This window comes from Triticum aestivum, chromosome 2D (assembly GCF_018294505.1).
Source record: "Triticum aestivum cultivar Chinese Spring chromosome 2D, IWGSC CS RefSeq v2.1, whole genome shotgun sequence".
Lineage (NCBI taxonomy): Eukaryota > Viridiplantae > Streptophyta > Magnoliopsida > Poales > Poaceae > Triticum > Triticum aestivum.
Window position 1 is genome coordinate 94,538,256 of NC_057799.1, and position 15,476 is coordinate 94,553,731.

Consider the following 15,476-nt stretch of genomic DNA (forward strand, 5'->3'; position numbering starts at 1 on the left):
AGCCCCCCCGCCGCCCGAAGCCCCGCCGGAGCCGCCGGACCTCACCGGAGCCCGACGAGGTAGCCGCCGTTCGTTGCCGGTTTTCTGAAGAAAACCGATCCGTTTTTTTAGAAAACCCTAGATTTTTCTAGATCTATTTTTTATAGTTTTTTACGGTTTACTTATTTAGCGAGCATTCGCTCGTTCGTTCATTTTAACGGACGAGTTCACCATTTAGTTTCAGTTAACGAACGTCCGTTCATTAAACTGTTCGCCAGTATTTCTTTTTCTCGGATTTTCCGCGATTATTCCAGATCGCGATTTCTGATCCGATTTTCGTTTTAGTTTTTCTTTTCGCTCGTTTATCAGAATCAGGCGATTCAAGTGCCTAGAGTTTCGTATCGAAACCCTCTTTCCGTTTAACCAACTCAAACAACTTTTTGCTACTGTAAAATTTGACTTAGGTCTAGATTAGTAAACGAAGCTTGTTTCTTTCGCCGTTTGAGTTTCGTTGCTTCGTTTGTTTTGTTTCTTTTTGCAAACCGGAGTTCTTAAGTTGAACTTTCTGGTTAGATCTCTTATTTGAGTTTTACCCGTGCATTAGATGAGTACTTATTGTATGCTTGTTTGCTTGTTTGTTTGCGATAGAGTATCTGGAGTGCGCCGCTTGCTACTTCGAATCTCTAGGTTTCACGGATCATCCGCAAGGCAAGTAACACTTTGATCATACCTCTATACTACCCAGTTTTATTGCATTAGATCAATCCTCAAACTATTGCATGATTAGGATCTGATTAATATGTGGGTTTTGGGAAGTAGATGAGGTAGTGCCTATTACCTGTTATTTTATCAAACCTTTGGGAGTTACTTCTACGTTTGCTTATTTTTGTCATGCTATGCTAGTAGACGTGGATTGGGTGAGTGTATCCATGACAGATGTGACCTTGTTATTTAATGGTTTATTTAAGGTGGCAACTTTAATACACATCTGGGTGGATTGAGGCACCTGGGTATTCCAGCGATTGCCTGTTTCTTTTATGGACTGCCACCCAGGCTCAAAGGGATCATGAGAATATTCATGCTAGAAACTTCTGTGTGCAGCCACAAGCTACTATGGGCTCTAGCATAGTTGATTAAGTCGTGCGAACTCTTACAGTGGTAGACTAGCAGATGTAGGGGAAAGTAGGTGTAACTGTCTACCCGATCGTAAGGTGCTAGCGCTTCTGAAAGACTATGTCTCGGTCATCCGTTTCTCAAACACCATGTAGTGCGAGAAATCTAACGGAGGAGATTGAGTCTTGGGGGGAAAAGTGCGCAAACCTCTGCAGAGTGTATAAACTAATCATGGTTAGCCGTGTCCCCAGTTATGGACGTTTTGAGTATCTAGTATTTGGATTATCATGTGAATCTCATCATGTTACTTTAATTTTAATTTGTTGGGTTTTAATGATGATCCTTAATTGGGATTGAGAGGGTGTCTATCTTCTCAATGTTTAACAACCACCATGACAGTTAAATAAAATTTATTCCTTTGCAGTAGGGAAAAATTGGCTTTATGCAAAACTGTAACCATAGAGCTTTCCACCAGCCATATATGCATGTAGTATAGCATATTTCTGTTCATTACTCTCTATGTGTTACATTGCCAGCATATTCCATGTGCTGGCCCGTTTTCGGGCAGCAACGTTCATGTTGCAGACTTTTCAGACGACGAGTAAGGTGCTTTAGGTCGTGGTTCTATACTCAGTGATGCCGTTGGAGTTGATGGACTCACTTATCTTCCAAGCCTTCCGCTGTTATCGTTATTAGATGGCCTTAAGCCATATTTATTGTAATAAGTTCTCCTTTGGAGATATTCGATGTACTAAGTGTGTGATTTCTGCTCTGTTATAAATCCTTCGAGTACTGTGCATGTCAGCATTACTGATCCAAGGATGACACTGAAGCACAGAGATCAGACTATTTGAGGTCTGGTCGCTACAAGATGGTATCAGAGCACACGCTGACTGTAGGACACGACCACTAAGCTAAAGCCCTAGATCACTACTCACTCTTCTCATTTCTAACTCCTCACCTTTTCTACTCTTTTAGGATGGCGATTGCAAGGAACAAGTTCATGCAACCGGATGAAGATACATCCTTTGGACGCCACTTGAAGGAAGTGTCTAAGTATCGAGCATCGGAGTACCAAGCTTCACCGGGACCTACAACGCCACTTTACCAGAAGAGGAGCGTTGGATGATTCAAGTTCAAGTTCCAGGAAGGACGTTCATACCCGTCACTGAGCCCATAGAGTTTTCCTTTGATGCACCAACCTGGAGTCTAGGAAAGAGCATGGCAGCCCACATCACAATGGGACACATTGGAGAAGTTTACCACAAGGATCTCAAGGATACTATTTACCAGATTTCTGGGCGCCGAGATGAGCAATGGGAGATGATCGGCACCAGGAAAGATAGATCCATTGCAGCATTCATCCAGGAGTTAAACCAGCACATTCGTCGCCAGGAGAACCAGATGTGCGCAGGCATGATAGATCTGAAGAAGGCTATGACCAAGAACATGGAGTTGGAGGAAGAACTCAAGTCTACACGAGATGGATATGAGGAGGAAATAGCAACACTCGTGGAGAAGAATGAAGATCTGAAGAAAAAGCTAAAAGTGTTTTATGGGATTTCCCGCGACTGGAGGAGAAGATGATGATTGCAGTTGTCCAGAAAACTACATCATCATCGGCGACACCGACTCAGACCCAGACGATAGCGATGATGACTACGTTGACGAAGCTAGAGCAGATATCATGGAGTCTTCAACGGAGCAGTTTTTCTAGTCGACCACCATAACAGTAGTAGTATTTCCCCCATTTATCTAGTATAGCCCGAGCACTTTTGTAATGATAGTTAGACCGTTGTATGCCCTTGTTTGAATTGAATGAAGTGATATTGTTTGCATTTGTCTCATGTGGATATGGGTAGTGTTTTCTCTCTAGACCTCATTCTATTCTGTATTCTCATCTTTTCTAAACCCTCAGATGCCTCCGAGACGCGACAATGGATTTGCTTTCCCACCGGAGCTCACTCAGTTGATCCAGCAGTAGAATGCATTGATGCAGTTACTAGTCCAGAATCAGAATCAGGGGAACAACAACAACAATCCACCACCACCACCACCACCTGTTGATCACTTAACCCGTTTCCTTAGACTGGATCCGCCGGTGTTCTCCAGTAGCACCGAGCCGATAGTTGCAGATGATTGGCTCCGCAAGACAGGGAGAGAGTTGACCACTGCAGGATGCACGGATGCAGAAAAGGTGCGTTTTGCCGCACATCAGCTAGATGGACCCGCAGCATCATGGTGGGAGAATTTCATAGCCACTTATCCTATCGACACTGTCACATGGGATCAGTTTCAGCAGGCTTTCCGTACTGCCCATGATTCAGCAGGAGCTATGGCCATGAAGAAGCGTGAGTTTCGCAACTTGCGCCAAGGAGGACGAACAATTGGCCAGTATGTGGATGACTTTAGTAAGCTAGCACGTTATGCCCCAGATGACGTTGCTACGGACGCAGCTAAGCAGGAGAAGTTTCTAGAAGGACTGAATGATGAGCTGAGCATGCAGTTGATGGTAGCAACTTTCAACAACTACCAGGAGTTGGTAGATAGAGCTCTCATGATTGAAGGGAAGCAGCAGCAGATTGACAACCGCAAGAGGAAGTATGGACAAGGGAAGTACAATTCTGGAGCTCAGCAAAAGGCACGTTTTACCCCGAAATCGGGAGGACATTTTCAGCATACCCATGGAGGAGGGAGCTCGCATAATCATAATGGCCCCAAGAATGGGAATGGGAATGGAGGAAGCAACGGCCAGAACCGTACCAACCCATCAACCCCAGCCAAGAGAGACCTGAGCCAAGTCACTTGCTATAAGTGTCAGAAGACTGGACATTATGCCAATGAATGTCTTGAAGCCCAGAATGGAAATGGAAATGGAAGCTCTGGGAAGAAGCCGAACCCTTTCAACAGGGGACAGGTGAACCACATTAACGTGGAGGAGGTTGAAGCCCAGCCAGATGCAGTAATAGGTAAGTTTTTGGTTAAGTCATTTACTGCACTCGTTCTTTTTAATACTGGTGCATCGCATTCATACATATCAAGGGGATTTGTGGATAAGTATAAACTTCCCACCAAGGTTCTTAGAACACCTATGTTAGTAAGCTTACTAGGAGCGGAGTACATGGCCAGTCGAGGATGTTTTCAAGTGCCATTGAGTATAGGTAGGCATGTTTTCCCCTCGGATTTAATCATTTTGGAGTCCCAAGGTTTGGATGTGATTCTGGGTATGGATTGGCTATCGATGTATGGAGGAAACATCGATTGCGCCAGTAAGTCGATTTTGCTTACCACCCCAGAAGGGAGAAGGATCAAGTATGTATCACGGCATGAGCCGAAGAGGACACAAGTAAATTCCTTATCAATAGTTGTACAGGAGGAAGTATCAGTGGTGAAGGATTTCCCTGATGTATTTCCAGAAGAGTTGCCAGGCATGCCACCGGATAGAGACATTGAGTTTTTGATTGAGCTTTTGCTAGGCACAGGGCCGATATCTAAGAGACCGTACAGGATGCCCGCACAAGATTTGGAGGAAATTAAGAAGCAAATCAAGGAATTATTGGATAAAGGCTATATTCGCCCAAGTTCTTCACCTTGGGGATTGCCAGTGCTTCTAGTGGAGAAGAAGGATGGATCATTGAGGATGGTTGTTGATTATCGAGGATTGAATGAAGTGACAATCAAGAACAAGTACCCGTTGCCGATGATCAATGATCTGTTTGACCAGTTGCAAGGAGCTAAGGTATTTTCCAAGATCGATCTGCGATCAGGATACCACCAGTTGAAGATTCGAGAGCAGGATATACCTAAGATGGCTTTTACCACCAGGTACGGGCTGTATGAGTATACCGTTATGTCATTTGGTCTGACTAACGCACCTGCATATTTCATGAACATGATGAACAAGGTGTTTATGGATTTTCTGGATAAGTTCGTCGTGGTGTTCATTGATGATATTTTGGTCTACTCGAAGAATGAAGAAGAGCATAAGGAGCATTTGCGTTTGGTACTTGGTAAGCTCAGAGAACATCAGTTATATGCCAAGTTCAGCAAATGTGAGTTTTGGCTGAAGGAAGTAGGATTCCTCGGACATGTTATATCCGGAGAAGGAATAGCAGTAGACCCCACCAAAGTTGTCACTATGACAAATTGGGCAGCACCAACAACAGTTGGAGAGATCCGGAGTTTTCTTGGACTCGCAGGATATTACCGGAGGTTCATTGAGAATTTCTCGAAGATTGCAAAGCCCATGACGGAGTTATTGAAGAAGGATACCAAGTTCAAATGGACTGAGGAATGTGAGGCCAGTTTCCAGGAGTTGAAGAAACGTTTGGTTACATCACCCGTGTTGATTCTGCAAGATCAGCGCAAGGATTATGAGGTGTATTACGACGCTTCACGTCGAGGACTTGGAGCAGTGCTTATGCAGGAGGGAAGAGTTGTTCATTATGCCTCACGACAGCTTAAGCCCCATGAGTTGAATTATGCTACGCATGATTTGGAGTTAGCAGCCGTAGTGCATGCATTGAAGACTTGGAGACATTCTCTCATCGGAAATCATTGTGAGGTGTACACGGATCACAAGAGTTTGGAGTACATTTTCACACAGAAGGAGTTGAATCTCAGGCAAAGGAGATGGTTGGAGCTCATCAAGGACTATGATATGAGATTGCATTATCACCCAGGAAAGGCTAAGGTAGTAGCCGATGCGTTGAGCCGCAAGAGCCATGTCAATACACTCTTGACCAGAAAGTTACCGGAGGAATTAGCCGAGGACCTTCGCGAGCTATGTTTGGAGATGGTTCCGAGAGGCTATGTAGCAGCTTTGGAGATTCAGTCTACCTTGATGGATAAGATCAGAGAAGCTCAGAAGACTGACAAGGAGATTGCCTCTATAAAGGAGAAGATGAGCAAAGGAAAAGCTAAAGGATTTCGTGAGGATGAGCACGATACCTTATGGTTTGAGGACCGCGTTTATGTGCCTAACGATCCGGAGATCAGGAAGTTGATTCTGCAGGAGGCCCATGATTCGCCATACTCGATTCATCCAGGAAATACCAAGATGTATTTGGATCTAAAAGACACTTTCTGGTGGACCGGAATGAAGATGGATATTGCGGAGTACGTAGCAGTTTGTGATGTATGTCAGAGAGTGAAGGCAGAGCATCAGAAGCCAGCAGGATTGCTACAGCCATTGCCGATACCCGAATGGAAGTGGGATAAACTAGGCATGGATTTTATCACGGGATTGCCCAGGTCCCGCTCAGGCTATGACTCGATATGGGTTGTAGTCGATCGTTCGACGAAGGTAGCGCATTTCATCCCAGTAAAGACCACTTACACCAGTGCTAAGTTGGCAAAGATATACATGACCAGGATCGTATGTTTGCATGGAGTTCCGAGGAGCATTGTATCAGATAGAGGAACCCAGTTTACCTCAAAGTTCTGGAATCAGTTGCATGAAACTTTGGGTACCAGGCTAGAGTTCAGTAAAGCCTTTCATCCGCAGACAGATGGACAGACCGAGAGAGTCAATCAGATTTTGGAGGATACGCTGAGAGCTTGTGCGCTAGATTATGGATCTAGTTGGGACGACAATTTTCCATATGCAGAGTTTTCTTACAACAACAGTGATCAATCCAGTTTGAAGATGGCCCCTTTCGAAGCCTTGTACGGAAGGAGGTGCAGGACCCCGTTGTTGTGGGATGAAGTTGGAGATCGCCAGTTGTTTGGACCAGATTTGATTAAGGAGTCTGAACAGAAGGTGAAGTTGATTCGCAATAGGCTCAAGGTAGCCCAATCCAGACAGAAGAGCTATGCAGATTCAAAATGCAAGGAAACAGTTTACAAAGTCAGAGACAGAGTTTATCTATGTGTGTCCCCACTTCGAGGAGTTAAGCGCTTTGGAGTTAAGGGAAAGTGAGCGCCACGTTTTGTAGGACCCTATAAAGTTTTGGAGCGCATGGGAGAAGTTGCTTACAAGTTGGAATTTCCCGAAGGATTGTCAGGAGTTCATGATGTGTTCCACGTATCCCAGTTGAAGAAGTGCCACGCGGAGATGGCTGATATACCACTGAGAGATACGGTGCCGCTGGAAGCGATTCGGTTGGATAGTGATTCAACCTACGAGGAGAAACCAGTCAAGATTCTCGAATATGCCAGCCGAGTCACCCGCAGCAAGATTATCAAGTTTTGTAAAGTTCAGTTGAGCCACCACACCGAGGATGAAGCCACCTGGGAGCTTGAGGAAGACCTGCTGAAGGACCACCCTCACGTATTTTCTAGCCAACCCGAATCTCGAGGGCGAGATTCATCTTAAGGGGGGTAGGTTTGTAACATCCCAAATTTTCAATTTTGTAACATCCCAAATTTTCAATTTGGAATGTTATACACTAGATCATCATTGCATATCATATTTTATTGCTTTTGGCTTGATCCTAGAAATTCTACGCAACTCAAAGACCCTCAGAGAGAGTTGGGAATTTCGTTAATTTCATATTTGAGTTTTCTCAAATTTTGAAAACAGGATCATTTGATTTTATTTATTTTATCTTCAATTATTTCTATCATAAATATATGAGAGCGGGAATAAAATGACTTTCCCAAAAATAAAGAAATATTGAGGATTTAATAAAAAATCAAATAAGATTTTATTTTGGGAGTTTTTGGCTATTTTATTTGAATTTAGGAAAATTGTATTGTTTGCAAAACTGCATTTTAGGGCCAAGAAAATGTTCATCTATTCTAAATATTTTATTTAGACGGTGAAAATTTATTTTGGTATTTTTAGATTTTTTTATTTTCTAGGATTTATTTAAGTTTCGGCGGAATTTAAAAAAAACTGTTCGGACCGACCGGGCCGAAGGCCCGGCCAGCCCAGCCGCCCCGCCGCCTCGCTCGCGCCGTCGTGGCCGAGCCAGACTCCGGCTAGGAGTCCGGGAGCCTCCCGCTGCCGCCCTGGGCCCCTCCCCAAGCCGAGTCGCCCCCTCTTTAAATAGCCGCCGCCGCCCTCCTCACCCCGCCACCCCGACCCACACCGCCTCCCGACCCGCCGAGCCGCAGTCGCCGAAGCCCCACCGCCGCCCGAAGCCCCGCCGGAGCTGCCGGACCTCACTGGAGCCCGACGAGGTAGTCGCCGTTCGTCGCCGGTTTTCGGAAGAAAACCGATCCGGTTTTTTTAGAAAACCCTAGATTTTTTAGATCGTTTTTTTAGTTTTTTTCGGTTTACTTATTTAGCGAGCGTTCGCTCGTTCGTTCGTTTTAACGGACGAGTTCACCATTTAGTTTCAGTTAACGAACGTCCGTTCGTTAAATTGTTCGCCAGTTTTTCTTTTTCTCGGATTTTCCGCGATTATTTCAGATCGCGATTTCTGATCCGATTTTCGTTTTAGTTTTTCTTTTCGCTCGTTTATCAGAATCAGGCGATTCAAGTGCCTAGAGTTTCATCTCGAAACCCTCTTTCCGTTTAACCAACTCAAACAACTTTTTGCTACTGTAAAATTTGACTTAGGTCTAGATTAGTAAACGAAGCTTGTTTCTTTCGCCGTTTGAGTTTCATTGCTTCGTTTGTTTTGTTTCTTTTTGCAAACCGGAGTTCTTAAGTTGAACTTTCTGGTTAGATCTCTTATTTGAGTTTTACCCATGCATTAGATGAGTACTTATTGTATGCTTGTTTGCTTGTTTGTTTGCGATAGAGTATCCGGAGTGTGCCGCTTGCTACTTCGAATCTCTAGGTTTCACGGATCATCAGCAAGGCAAGTAACACTTTGATCATACCTCTATACTATCCAGTTTTATTGCATTAGATCAATCCTCAAACTATTGCATGATTAGGATCTGATTAATATGTGGGTTTTGGGAAGTAGATGAGGTAGTGCCTATTACCTGTTATTTTATCAAACCATTGGGAGTTACTTCTACGTTTTCTTATTTTTGTCATGCTATGCTAGTAGACGTGGATTGGGTGAGTGTATCCATGACAGATGTGACCTTGTTATTTAATGGTTTATTTAAGGTGGCAACTTTAATACACATCTGGGTGGATTGAGGCACCTGGGTATTCCAGCGATTGCCTGTTTCTTTTATGGACTGCCACCCAGGCTCAAAGGGATCATGAGATTATTCATGCTAGAAACTTCCGTGTGCAGCCACAAGCTACTATGGGCTCTAGCATAGTTGATTAAGTCATGCGAACTCTTACAGTGATAGACTAGCAGATGTAGGGGAAAGTAGGTGTAACTGTCTACCCGATCGTAAGGTGCTAGCGCTTCTGAAAGACTATGTCTCGGTCATCCGTTTCTCAAACACCATGTAGTGCGAGAAATCTAACGGAGGAGACTGAGTCTTAGGGGGAAAAGTGCGCAGACCTCTGCAGAGTGTATAAACTAATCATGGTTAGCCGTGTCCCCGGTTATGGACGTTTTGAGTATCTAGTATTTGGATTATCATGTGAATCTCATCATGTTACTTTAATTTTAATTTGTTGGGTTTTAATGATGATCCTTAATTGGGATTGAGAGGGTGTCTATCTTCTGAATGTTTAACAACCACCATGATAGTTAAATAAAATTTATTCCTTTGCAGTTGGGAAAAATTGGCTTTATGCAAAACTGTAACCATAGAGCTTTCCACCAGCCATATATGCATGTAGTATAGCATATTTCTGTTCATTACTCTCTACGTGTTACATTGCCAGCATATTCCATGTGCTGACCCGTTTTCAGGCTGCAACGTTCATGTTGCAGACTTTTCAGACGACGAGTAAGGTGCTTTAGGTCGTGGTTCTATACTCAGTGATGCCGTTGGAGTTGATGGACTCACTTATCTTTCAAGCCTTCCGCTGTTATCGTTATTAGATGGCATTAAGCCATATTTATTGTAATAAGTTCTCCTTTGGAGATATTCGATGTAATAAGTGTGTGATTGCTACTCTGTTATAAATCCTTCGAGTACTGTGCCTGTCAGCAACACTGATCCAGGGATCACACTGAAGCACAGAGATCAGACTGTTTGAGGTCTGGTCGCTACAGTGCCAGCGGAGACGGATGGTGATCAAATGACCCTTGATATTTGCAGCATATGGATGTGTAGCTCATTAAAACGAGGCACTAGGTGGAATATATATAGGTGTGCGTAACCGGTGAGCATCAGAAACCTCCTCTTTTTGAGCCATATGGAGTTAAGTTTCTCATATTTACCCCTAAGTTTCTTTCCCGTGAGTTTTACGGAAGGGTGACAAATATGCGTTCGCTGACTCTATCATGTTAAGTTTCTCAATCTTCTTCACTAAGTTTCTTTCTGAATTTTGCGCCTAGACAGGCTGCTCATTTAAATGAGGCACTAGGTGGAATATATATAGGTGTTCGGTGTGCGTCATCGACGAGCATTGTAAACTTCCTTTTTCTGAGCCATATGGAGTTAAGTTTCTTTCCCGTGAGCTCTACGGAAGGGTTACCAATTATGCGTTCGACAACTCCTCATTTGATCGAACGGTACACGTGATTCTCCCGCGGCAGACGAGCGTTGGACCACTCCTCGTTCGACCGAACGGTACACGTGATTCTCGCGTGGCAGGCGAGCGTTGCCTAATTCCAATTTCGAGCCCTATCATGTTAAGTTTCTTAATGTTCTTCACTAAGTTTCTTGCTGATTTTTGCGCCCTTCAGCATTTCCACATGGTTATTAAACCAACACCTCATCATAAGAGACCATTGTTTATATTTCATTTCAGGTCGGTACTCGCCATTGCAAAATCTCTCAACAAACATGGAGGAGAAGGATAGTGACCAAAGGAGCATCGCACCATCCATCGGCCGAAGTATATTTGATGTTCACGTGCAAAGTCTTTTCTAGATCGCATGAAATACGTTCACACAACGAGGGTTGAGATATGAGGGCATCAGGTCCATCGCCAAAATCACCTCTTTCGAGCTGGATGTAGTTAAGTTTCCTAATTAGGCACTAAGTTTGTTCTCTGTGAGCTCTAGGAGTATTTGACGGGGGAGGGATTGTGGGAAAATATGCATCGAGTCAGCCATATACCGAAGGATACACGAGATTTGTTGATCATCAGTACGTCGTCTATGTATAGGGTGACATTCTATCTTCCGAGCTTGTAGACATATACATACATTGCTCACTGTAGGGACCCAGAATTCTTACCTCACGAAAAAATCCAATCCCAGCACTTCCCTTTCATAATATATTAGACCACTTATTAGACATAGATACATCCAATGAGGACTGAGATACCCGTCTATCGGGAGGTGCTAATGAAATCACATATGTCGAGCTCCCTTGTAGTTAAGTTTCTCAATTTTAGCACTAAGTTCCTTTTTCATAACCTCTATTGAGAAGGTGATGGGAGAGGGGTGGTTTCCAAATGTGCATTGGCCATCCCTCGATTGAAGAACATATCTGATTCGTCTATGACAAGGCACTAGGTGAAATTTTCTCACGACAAGGCAAAATCTCTCAACCAGTTCCAGTGGAGACGGACGGTGATCAAACGATCTTTGATATTTGCGGCATATGGACGCATAGCTCATTAAAACGAGGCACTAGGTGGAATATATATAGGTGTGCATAATCGGTGAGCGTCGGAAACCTCCTCTTTTTGAGCCATATGGAGTTATGTTTCTCATATTTACCCCCTCTCCCGTGAGCTCTACGGATGGGTGACCAAATATGCTTTCGCCGACTCTATCATGTTAAGTTTCTCAATCTTCTTCACTAAGTTTCTTTATGATTTTTGCGCCTAGACAGGCTGCTCATTTAAATGAGGCACTAGGTGGAATATATATAGGTGTTCGGTGTGCGTCACCGGAGAGCGTTCTAAACCTCCATTTTCTGAGCCATATGGAGTTAAGTTTCTCATATTTAGCCTTAAGTTTCTTTCCCGTGAGCTCTACGGAAGTGTGTCGCCCGGATAATTAAGCTGCAGTAAACCTCTGTTAATGATGCCACGTCACCACGGCTATTGTTCCTAATCTCACGTTAGTTCGAAACCGATTCAAATTCAAATTCAAAATCAAGTCAAACGGTAAAAGTTTTCAAACATTAAAACTAAAATGTTTGGGTTGTGCCTAATAATGCATAGGTATTTATGGTGGAGAAATCACACTTTTATAAAATGTTAGACTACTCTAAAATGATTTAAACAGTGGAAAAAACAATTATTTAAACGCTTTAAAAAGATTAAAATAAATGAAAACTACTTTATTTAAAGTTCCCAACTTAATGTGGTTGTGGTATAATTAGAACTACCAATTTAGGATCTATTGCACTAATTAATAAAACTAAATAAACTTAAGAGATAAGTGAAAACAGAAAAGAAATAAATAAAAGAAGATTAACAGAAAAGTAAAAGAGAAGAAAGACCCCCCAACTGGGCCTCGACCCAGCAGGCCACCGGCCCAACTGGGCAAAGGCCCAACCGGCCGAACAACCCACTCCCTTATCCCCCCACGTCCTGAAACCCTAACCCCCCACCACACACTCCCTCCCCCCACTCGCTCTCTCCCCCCACTCCACCGATCCAGCTCGGGATCGGGGCGACCACGCCCCCGCCCCCGTCAACGACACCAACCAAGATCACCGTCGCCTGCCGTTGTCGTTGACTCCTTGCCCCTACTCTCCCTCGCGCGACGCCCGCCGAAAGCTGCGGCCACGCCTCGCGCCGACTGCGCCACCGACTGGATCGCCACCTCGCCGTCGCCGGAGCAACCTCACCGGCCTGCCTCCTCCACAACACCGTCGTCCTCATCGACCACCCCGACCCCCACTGCCCTTTTCCCTACCGGCCCCGTGAGCTTCCCCACCCTCCTCTCTCTGCCGTGCCGCGCGCCCGCTTCGCCGTGGCCGCGCCCTCTCCCTCGCTGCTCCCTTGTCCCGTGCACGTGCCGTCCGGACGCACACGGCACCCGCGCCTGCGCCGTGCTGTCGTGCCGCGCACGCACACCCCCGCATCACCGCGCCTCCCCCGCGGCCTACCGCTGCTCGCCTGCCGGTGTTCTCCACCACCTCTGCTGACCGGTGTCATGGGAACCGGCGACAGCGCCGATGGCGTTGCCTGAGTCCCAGCGCCTGGGCTCGCCCCAGTCGGGTGCGCCCCTGTCGGCCACGCCGGGCTGCGCCCGCGCCCGTAACCCCGCGCGCCCGCTAAGGCCCTGGCCCAATGACGCCCCAGAACATTTTTTTTAAGAAAATAATATAAAAATGAATTAATAAAATTAATAATTAATTATTTCATTAGTGAATTAATTAAGTTAATTAATCAGGTTTAATTAATCTTATGAACTAGTTAGTTTAATTAAACAGTAACTAGATTAGCTAAATCCTAATTAACCTAAACAGAGTATGACAGGTGGGTCCCGCACGTCAGTTTGACCCAGTCAACGCCCTGTTGACTGCTGACGTCATGATGACGTCAGCTTACACTATTTTGGATAATGTTGATTTAAAATAAATAAGTAAATTCTAAAAATGATTAAATCTTTTAAAATTAATAAAAAATAAACCGTAGCTCACATGGAAAAACTTTGTACATGAAAGTTCCTTAGAACGAAGAGACGAATCCGGAACGCAGCCCGTTCGTCCGCCACACATCCCTAGCATAGTGAACACACAACTTCCTCCTCCGGCTCACCTGTTCGAAAACGCGAAACACCGGGGATACTTTCCCGGATGTTTCCCCCTTTCGCCGGTATCACCTACTACCGCGTTAGGGCACACCTAACACCGTTCATTGTCTTGTCATGCATCATCGTGCATATGTTTGCTTTTATATTTATTGTTTCTTCCCCCTCTTCTCTCGCTAGACACCGAGACCGACGATGCTGCTGCCCAGTTCGACTACGGAGTTGACAACCCCTACTTGCCAGAGCAACCAGGAAAGCCCCCCCCCCCTTGATCACCAGATACTGCCTATTCTTCTCTATACTGCTTACATTAGAGTAGTGTAGCATGTTACTGTTCGGTTACTCCTATTCTGTTGCATAGCCTGTCATTGTTGCTACAGTCGTTGATACCTTACCCGCAATCCTAAATGCTTAGTATAGGATGCTAGTTTATCATCATTGGCCCTACATTCTTGTCAGTCTGCCTTGCTATACTATCGGGCCGTGATCACTCGGGAGGTGATCACGGGTATATACTATACATATATACATACTATACAGATGGTGACTAAAGTCGGGTCAGCTCGTTGAGTACCCGCAAGTGATTCCGATGTGGGGGTTGGAAGGACATGTGGCTCCATCCCGGTAGAGGTGGGCCTGGGTTCCCGACGGCCCCGGACTGTTACTTTGAGGCGGAGCGACAGGGCAGGTTGAGAACACCTAGGCGAGAGGTGGGCCTGGCCCTAGTCGGCGTTCGTGGTTACTTCATAATAACATGCTTAACAAGATCTTGGTATTTGATCTGAGTCTGGCCACTGGCCTATACGCACTAACCAACTACACGGGAACAGTTATGGGCACTCGACGTCGTGGTATCAGCCGAAGCCTTCTTGACATCAGCGACTGAGCGGCGCGTGCCGGGTTGGACTGGAACGCCTGCTCTTGTATAAGGGAGGCTAGGTCTGCTCACTGGCCGCGTACGCAACATGCAGGTGTGCAATGGGTGATGGGCCAAGACCCCTACGCGCATAGGATCTGGTTGGGGCAGCGACGTGTTGATCTTCCGAGGCCGGGCATGACCCAGGAAAGTGTGTCCGGCCAAATGGGATCGAGCGTGTTGGGTTATGTGGTGCACCCCTGCAGGGAAGTTTATCTATTCGAATAGCCGTGTCCCTCGGTAAAAGGACGACCCGGAGTTGTACCTTGACCTTATGACAACTAGAACTGGATACTTAATAAAACATACCCAGACAAGTTCCAGAGACATCCCGGTGATCGCTTTCCCACAGAGCGACGAGGAGAGGATCGCCCGGTAGGATTATGCTATGCGATGCTACTTGGAGGACTTCAATCTACTCTCTTCTACATGCTGCAAGACGGAGGCTGCCAGAAGCGTAGTCTTTGATAGGACTAGCTATCCCCCTCTTATTCTGGCATTCTGCAGTTCAGTCCACCGATATTGCCTCTTTACACATATACCCATGCATATGTAGTGTAGATCCTTGCTTGCGAGTACTTTGAGTACTCACTGTTGCTTTGCTCCCTGTTTCCCCCCTTTTCCCTCTTCTTCCCGGATGCCCCAACCAGATGTTGGAGCCCAGGAGCCAGACGCCACCGTCAATGACGACCCCTACTACACTGGAGGTGCCTACTGCTACGTTCAGGCCGCTGACGACGACCAGGAGTAGTTTAGGAGGATCCCAGGCAGGAAGCCTGCGCCTCTTTCGTTCTATATCCCAGTTTGTGCTAGCCTTCTTAAGGCAAACTGAT